Source organism: Megalopta genalis, unplaced genomic scaffold (genome assembly GCF_051020955.1).
Source record: "Megalopta genalis isolate 19385.01 unplaced genomic scaffold, iyMegGena1_principal scaffold0343, whole genome shotgun sequence".
NCBI lineage: Eukaryota > Metazoa > Arthropoda > Insecta > Hymenoptera > Halictidae > Megalopta > Megalopta genalis.
This window is the reverse complement of record NW_027476412.1, coordinates 130,775-138,190: the sequence shown is the minus strand read 5'-3', so window position 1 is coordinate 138,190 and position 7,416 is coordinate 130,775. Positions and strand designations below refer to the sequence as shown.

The 7,416-nt window shown below is 38.0% G+C and overlaps 1 non-coding gene across 1 annotated transcript; it reads right to left on the bottom strand.

The window, feature by feature from the left end:
• Window positions 1-304: 304 nt before the first annotated feature.
• On the bottom strand, window positions 305-2,225 carry LOC143263151 (small subunit ribosomal RNA). Its single transcript, XR_013036702.1, has one exon. It is a non-coding gene; the product is annotated as a small subunit ribosomal RNA (ribosomal RNA).
• Between the last annotated feature and the right edge of the window lie 5,191 nt (window positions 2,226-7,416).

Here is a 7,416-nt window from a genome sequence, read left to right as displayed (position 1 = left end):
TCTCCACCACACCACATCCCAACTTTGTACATTTTTATATATTTTTGTGCGTTGGGGCACCTTCATAATCACAAACCCCAACAACACATATATCTCTCTCTCTTTGAAAGATTTGTTGTGGCCTACGCAACGCAGATCAAAGGCCTAATACGTGTAGTACACACGTCTGGCCGTGTAAATCACGCACGAATGATCTGGCGGGCTCAACAATATCTTTTTTTTTTATATGAATTCTTATCCACAAACTAATCGAATTCATTTTCTCTCCTCCTCTCCTCTCTCTTTGAGATATATTGGAACATTGTAATGATCCTTCCGCAGGTTCACCTACGGAAACCTTGTTACGACTTTTACTTCCTCTAAATAATCAAGTTTGGTCATCTTCCCGGCATCATCGGCAATGCCGAAACATTGCCGCGCACCAGTCCGAAGACCTCACTAAATCATTCAATCGGTAGTAGCGACGGGCGGTGTGTACAAAGGGCAGGGACGTAATCAACGCGAGCTTATGACTCGCGCTTACTGGGAATTCCTCGTTCATGGGGAATAATTGCAAGCCCCAATCCCTAGCACGAAGGAGGTTCAGCGGGTTACCCGGGCCTTTCGGCCAGGGAACACACGCTGATTCCTTCAGTGTAGCGCGCGTGCGGCCCAGAACATCTAAGGGCATCACAGACCTGTTATTGCTCAATCTCGTGCGGCTAGAAGCCGCCTGTCCCTCTAAGAAGATTTGTTTGTACGTTGGTAGTAAAAACCCCACCGGCAGAAGCCGAGAGCCTTCGAGATACCATAATTACGTCTATTTAGCAGGCTAGAGTCTCGTTCGTTATCGGAATTAACCAGACAAATCGCTCCACCAACTAAGAACGGCCATGCACCACCACCCACCGAATCAAGAAAGAGCTATCAATCTGTCAATCCTTCCGGTGTCCGGGCCTGGTGAGGTTTCCCGTGTTGAGTCAAATTAAGCCGCAGGCTCCACTCCTGGTGGTGCCCTTCCGTCAATTCCTTTAAGTTTCAGCTTTGCAACCATACTTCCCCCGGAACCCAAAAGCTTTGGTTTCCCGGAAGCTGCCCGCCGAGTCATCGTAGGAACTTCGGCGGATCGCTAGCTGGCATCGTTTATGGTTAGAACTAGGGCGGTATCTGATCGCCTTCGAACCTCTAACTTTCGTTCTTGATTAATGAAAACATTTTTGGCAAATGCTTTCGCTTCTGTCCGTCTTGCGACGATCCAAGAATTTCACCTCTAACGTCGCAATACGAATGCCCCCATCTGTCCCTATTAATCATTACCTCGGGGTTCCGAAAACCAACAAAATAGAACCGAGGTCCTATTCCATTATTCCATGCACACAGTATTCAGGCGAAGGTAGCCTGCTTTGAGCACTCTAATTTGTTCAAAGTAAACGTACCGGCCCACCTCGACACTCAGTGAAGAGCACCGCGATGGGATATTAGTTGGACCGCCCCGTGAAGAGCAAAGCCCACCGGTAGGACGTACCACATAATGCCAGTTAAACACCGCGAGCGATGAACCGACACTGTGACACACAGATTCAACTACGAGCTTTTTAACCGCAACAACTTTAATATACGCTATTGGAGCTGGAATTACCGCGGCTGCTGGCACCAGACTTGCCCTCCAATGGATCCTCGTTAAAGGATTTAAAGTGTACTCATTCCGATTACGGGGCCTCGGATGAGTCCCGTATCGTTATTTTTCGTCACTACCTCCCCGTGCCGGGAGTGGGTAATTTGCGCGCCTGCTGCCTTCCTTGGATGTGGTAGCCGTTTCTCAGGCTCCCTCTCCGGAATCGAACCCTGATTCCCCGTTACCCGTTACAACCATGGTAGGCGCAGAACCTACCATCGACAGTTGATAAGGCAGACATTTGAAAGATGCGTCGCCGGTGCTATAAGACCATGCGATCAGCACAAAGTTATTCAGAGTCACCAAAGCAAACGATGGACGAGTGTAAACACCCGCCACCGATTGGTTTTGATCTAATAAAAGCGTTCCTACCATCTCTGGTCGGAACTCTGTTTTGCATGTATTAGCTCTAGAATTACCACAGTTATCCAAGTAAATTTTAGTACGATCTAAGAAACCATAACTGATTTAATGAGCCATTCGCGGTTTCACCTTAATACGGCATGTACTGAGACATGCATGGCTTAATCTTTGAGACAAGCATATGACTACTGGCAGGATCAACCAGGGAACTATACAATATGTATATATAAAATGGACAAAATTTAAATCCTTTTCCATCGTCGCCTGTTTCATATATATATGTCAGGTCGACACACCACTTTTCTCTTTCAAATATGTACAAGTTTTGCCACATTCCGCGCTTGTAACATATCTTCTTTAACGCTCAATTTCTTTCATTTTTCTACCATACAGATATTTTACCGTACGCCCAAAAACGTACGTATTATATTTTTGTTCTATCATAAAATCACATTTTTCTACGTACGCCAGCTTCGTACGTTTCTATCTTTGCCTTCATAAAATCACAAGATAATTTTATCTTCAAGAGTCTCGCTATTAACATCTTGTAAGATAAATGTACGTCCCAGCTAAAACGTACAAATACTTCAAATTAAGTAATAATATATCATCGCTATTGACAAATTTTTAAGATCCAAGACACAGTTCTCTCTATATGTTTTAATATTTTTTATGTACTCAAATATATTCAAAGGAAAAAGTACATGGGTGATGCCATAGTCGTGGAAGCGCGTACGCTCACGCTGATCTTCTGACCGCCGGAAGCACGAAACCTCTGATCTGGGCAAAATCGGCAAGCCGAGGAAGAACGGACAGGACACATGCTGGACTGGCGAGAAAGCGTGTTCTTCCGCTCGCGCTAGGCATTTCGATTTCTGACACCTCTTGATTTAAAAAATCAGTTTTTTGATAGTTTTCTCTCTCCACTGGGCTATTCATTTTAGCCACAGTTTTCAATTGGTACGATTTGCTTCCAAATCTTACAGATGCATTTTAAAAAATTTTTCCATCGCTCGGACAGAAGAGTCGATTGCTCAGTGAGTACGAGTATACATACAAAGTGCATACGGGTAACCAACCCCGTAGGGCTTGCCACATATGGGCCATTCGGTCAAAGACACCGACCCGTGGCCACGCTGTGTGGAGAAAAGTCCGTAACGTAAACGGCACGAAACAGTCAGGACCGAAGCCCCGAAGGAGCTCTGAGACAGCTTCTCGACCGAGATCGTAGAATTGGCCCAAAACCCGCTCTGCTCCGTCCGCCTCGCACGGACCGTGTATCTCTTATAGATACCGAACGGCCGGCAAGGACGCCGGCGCCGCCGGCCGAATAGCACGCGCGCTTATGAGTGTAAACCGCCGCGGCAACAGACCGCCCGGCCGTGCTGTTGTAACATAGCGCGTGAACGAACGAAAAAAAAATTTATAGTAAACATTAAAATAAATTACATTACCGTAAACTAGACAAAAAATTACACATTTTTTCCCAATATGAAAATTTTCACAAACTTTTCAAAGTCCCATCGCATCGAGTAAACTTTTTTAATAACGCTTCCGCACGATTCTAAATGCTTAATCCATATGTGAAATCGTTCACTGATCACGAATATCGTATTTAAAAAAATTACAAAAATTTATTTTTCAAAATAATAAAAAAAAACCGAAAAATCACAAGAGTAAAGTACCATTATTTTAAACAATATGTCGTTCTAAATGCTTAATCCCTATGTAAAAAAGTTATCTAAGCAAGAATATGTAATTGAAAAAAATTAGAAAAATTTATTTTAGCCGTAAATCGAAAATAATGGGGACACCGGAGCTGTTCGAAGCGCCGAGACGCGCCGCGTACGGCCGAATATTTTCTAAGTCCCAACGTACCGATCAAGAGTAAAGTACCATTTTCCTACATTAGATTTCGTTCTAAATGCTTAATCCCTATGTAAAAACGTTAGTTAAGCAAGAATATCGTATTTTTAAAAAAATCTAATGATAGGATTTTCCAGAAAATTGAAAAAACCGAAAAATGTCAAGAGTAAAGTGCCATTTTCTGACATTAGATTTCGTTCTAAATGCTTAATCCCTATGTAGAAACGTTAGTTAAGCAAGAATATCGTATTTTTAAAAAAATCTAATGATAGGATTTTTCAGAAAATTGAAAAAACCGTAAAATGTCAAGAGTAAAGTGCCCTTATTTTAAACAATGTATCGTTCTAAATGCTTAATCCCTATGTAAAAAAGTTATTTTAGCAGGAATATGTTATTGAAAAAAATTAGAAAAATTTATTTTAGCCGTAAATCGAAAATAATGGGGACACCGGAGCTGTTCGAAGCGCCGAGCGCGCCGCGTACGCCCGAATATTTTCAAAGTCCCAACGTACCGATCAAGAGTAAAGTACCATTTTCCTACATTAGATTTCGTTCTAAATGCTTAATCCCTATGTAAAAACGTTAGTTAAGCAAGAATATCGTATTTTTAAAAAAATCTAATGATAGGATTTTCCAGAAAATTGAAAAAACCGAAAAATGTCAAGAGTAAAGTGCCATTTTCTGACATTAGATTTCGTTCTAAATGCTTAATCCCTATGTAGAAACGTTAGTTAAGCAAGAATATCGTATTTTTAAAAAAATCTAATGATAGGATTTTTCAGAAAATTGAAAAAACCGTAAAATGTCAAGAGTAAAGTGCCCTTATTTTAAACAATGTATCGTTCTAAATGCTTAATCCCTATGTAAAAAAGTTATTTAAGCAGGAATATGTTATTGAAAAAAATTAGAAAAATTTATTTTAGCCGTAAATCGAAAATAATGGATCGAGCGAATCGGTCGATTGCGCCGAGACGCGCTATGATGCAACAGACGAGCGATTGGAACGCCCGAATATTTTCAAAGTCCCAACGTACCGATCAAGAGTAAAGTACCATTTTCCTACATTAGATTTCGTTCTAAATGCTTAATCCCTATGTAAAAACGTTAGTTAAGCAAGAATATCGTATTTTTAAAAAAATCTAATGATAGGATTTTCCAGAAAATTGAAAAAACCGAAAAATGTCAAGAGTAAAGTGCCATTTTCTGACATTAGATTTCGTTCTAAATGCTTAATCCCTATGTAGAAACGTTAGTTAAGCAAGAATATCGTATTTTTAAAAAAATCTAATGATAGGATTTTTCAGAAAATTGAAAAAACCGTAAAATGTCAAGAGTAAAGTGCCCTTATTTTAAACAATGTATCGTTCTAAATGCTTAATCCCTATGTAAAAAAGTTATTTAAGCAGGAATATGTTATTGAAAAAAATTAGAAAAATTTATTTTAGCCGTAAATCGAAAATAATGGATCGAGCGAATCGGTCGATTGCGCCGAGACGCGCTATGATGCAACAGACGAGCGATTGGAACGCCCGAATATTTTCAAAGTCCCAACGTACCGATCAAGAGTAAAGTACCATTTTCCTACATTAGATTTCGTTCTAAATGCTTAATCCCTATGTAAAAACGTTAGTTAAGCAAGAATATCGTATTTTTAAAAAAATCTAATGATAGGATTTTCCAGAAAATTGAAAAAACCGAAAAATGTCAAGAGTAAAGTGCCATTTTCTGACATTAGATTTCGTTCTAAATGCTTAATCCCTATGTAGAAACGTTAGTTAAGCAAGAATATCGTATTTTTAAAAAAATCTAATGATAGGATTTTTCAGAAAATTGAAAAAACCGTAAAATGTCAAGAGTAAAGTGCCCTTATTTTAAACAATGTATCGTTCTAAATGCTTAATCCCTATGTAAAAAAGTTATTTTAGCAGGAATATGTTATTGAAAAAAATTAGAAAAATTTATTTTAGCCGTAAATCGAAAATAATGGATCGAGCGAATCGGTCGATTGCGCCGAGACGCGCTATGATGCAACAGACGAGCGATTGGAACGCCCGAATATTTTCAAAGTCCCAACGTACCGATCAAGAGTAAAGTACCATTTTCCTACATTAGATTTCGTTCTAAATGCTTAATCCCTATGTAGAAACGTTAGTTAAGCAAGAATATCGTATTTTTAAAAAAATCTAATGATAGGATTTTCCAGAAAATTGAAAAAACCGAAAAATGTCAAGAGTAAAGTGCCATTTTCTGACATTAGATTTCGTTCTAAATGCTTAATCCCTATGTAGAAACGTTAGTTAAGCAAGAATATCGTATTTTTAAAAAAATCTAATGATAGGATTTTTCAGAAAATTGAAAAAACCGTAAAATGTCAAGAGTAAAGTGCCCTTATTTTAAACAATGTATCGTTCTAAATGCTTAATCCCTATGTAAAAAAGTTATTTTAGCAGGAATATGTTATTGAAAAAAATTAGAAAAATTTATTTTAGCCGTAAATCGAAAATAATGGGGACACCGGAGCTGTTCGAAGCGCCGAGCGCGCCGCGTACGCCCGAATATTTTCAAAGTCCCAACGTACCGATCAAGAGTAAAGTACCATTTTCCTACATTAGATTTCGTTCTAAATGCTTAATCCCTATGTAAAAACGTTAGTTAAGCAAGAATATCGTATTTTTAAAAAAATCTAATGATAGGATTTTCCAGAAAATTGAAAAAACCGAAAAATGTCAAGAGTAAAGTGCCATTTTCTGACATTAGATTTCGTTCTAAATGCTTAATCCCTATGTAGAAACGTTAGTTAAGCAAGAATATCGTATTTTTAAAAAAATCTAATGATAGGATTTTTCAGAAAATTGAAAAAACCGTAAAATGTCAAGAGTAAAGTGCCCTTACTTTAAACAATGTATCGTTCTCAATGCTTAATCCCTATGTAAAAAAGTTATTTAAGCAGGAATATGTTATTGAAAAAAATTAGAAAAATTTATTTTAGCCGTAAATCGAAAATAATGGATCGAGCGAATCGGTCGATTGCGCCGAGACGCGCTATGATGCAACAGACGAGCGATTGGAACGCCCGAATATTTTCAAAGTCCCAACGTACCGATCAAGAGTAAAGTACCATTTTCCTACATTAGATTTCGTTCTAAATGCTTAATCCCTATGTAAAAACGTTAGTTAAGCAAGAATATCGTATTTTTAAAAAAATCTAATGATAGGATTTTCCAGAAAATTGAAAAAACCGAAAAATGTCAAGAGTAAAGTGCCATTTTCTGACATTAGATTTCGTTCTAAATGCTTAATCCCTATGTAGAAACGTTAGTTAAGCAAGAATATCGTATTTTTAAAAAAATCTAATGATAGGATTTTTCAGAAAATTGAAAAAACCGTAAAATGTCAAGAGTAAAGTGCCCTTATTTTAAACAATGTATCGTTCTAAATGCTTAATCCCTATGTAAAAAAGTTATTTTAGCAGGAATATGTTATTGAAAAAAATTAGAAAAATTTATTTTAGCCGTAAATCGAAAATAATGGAT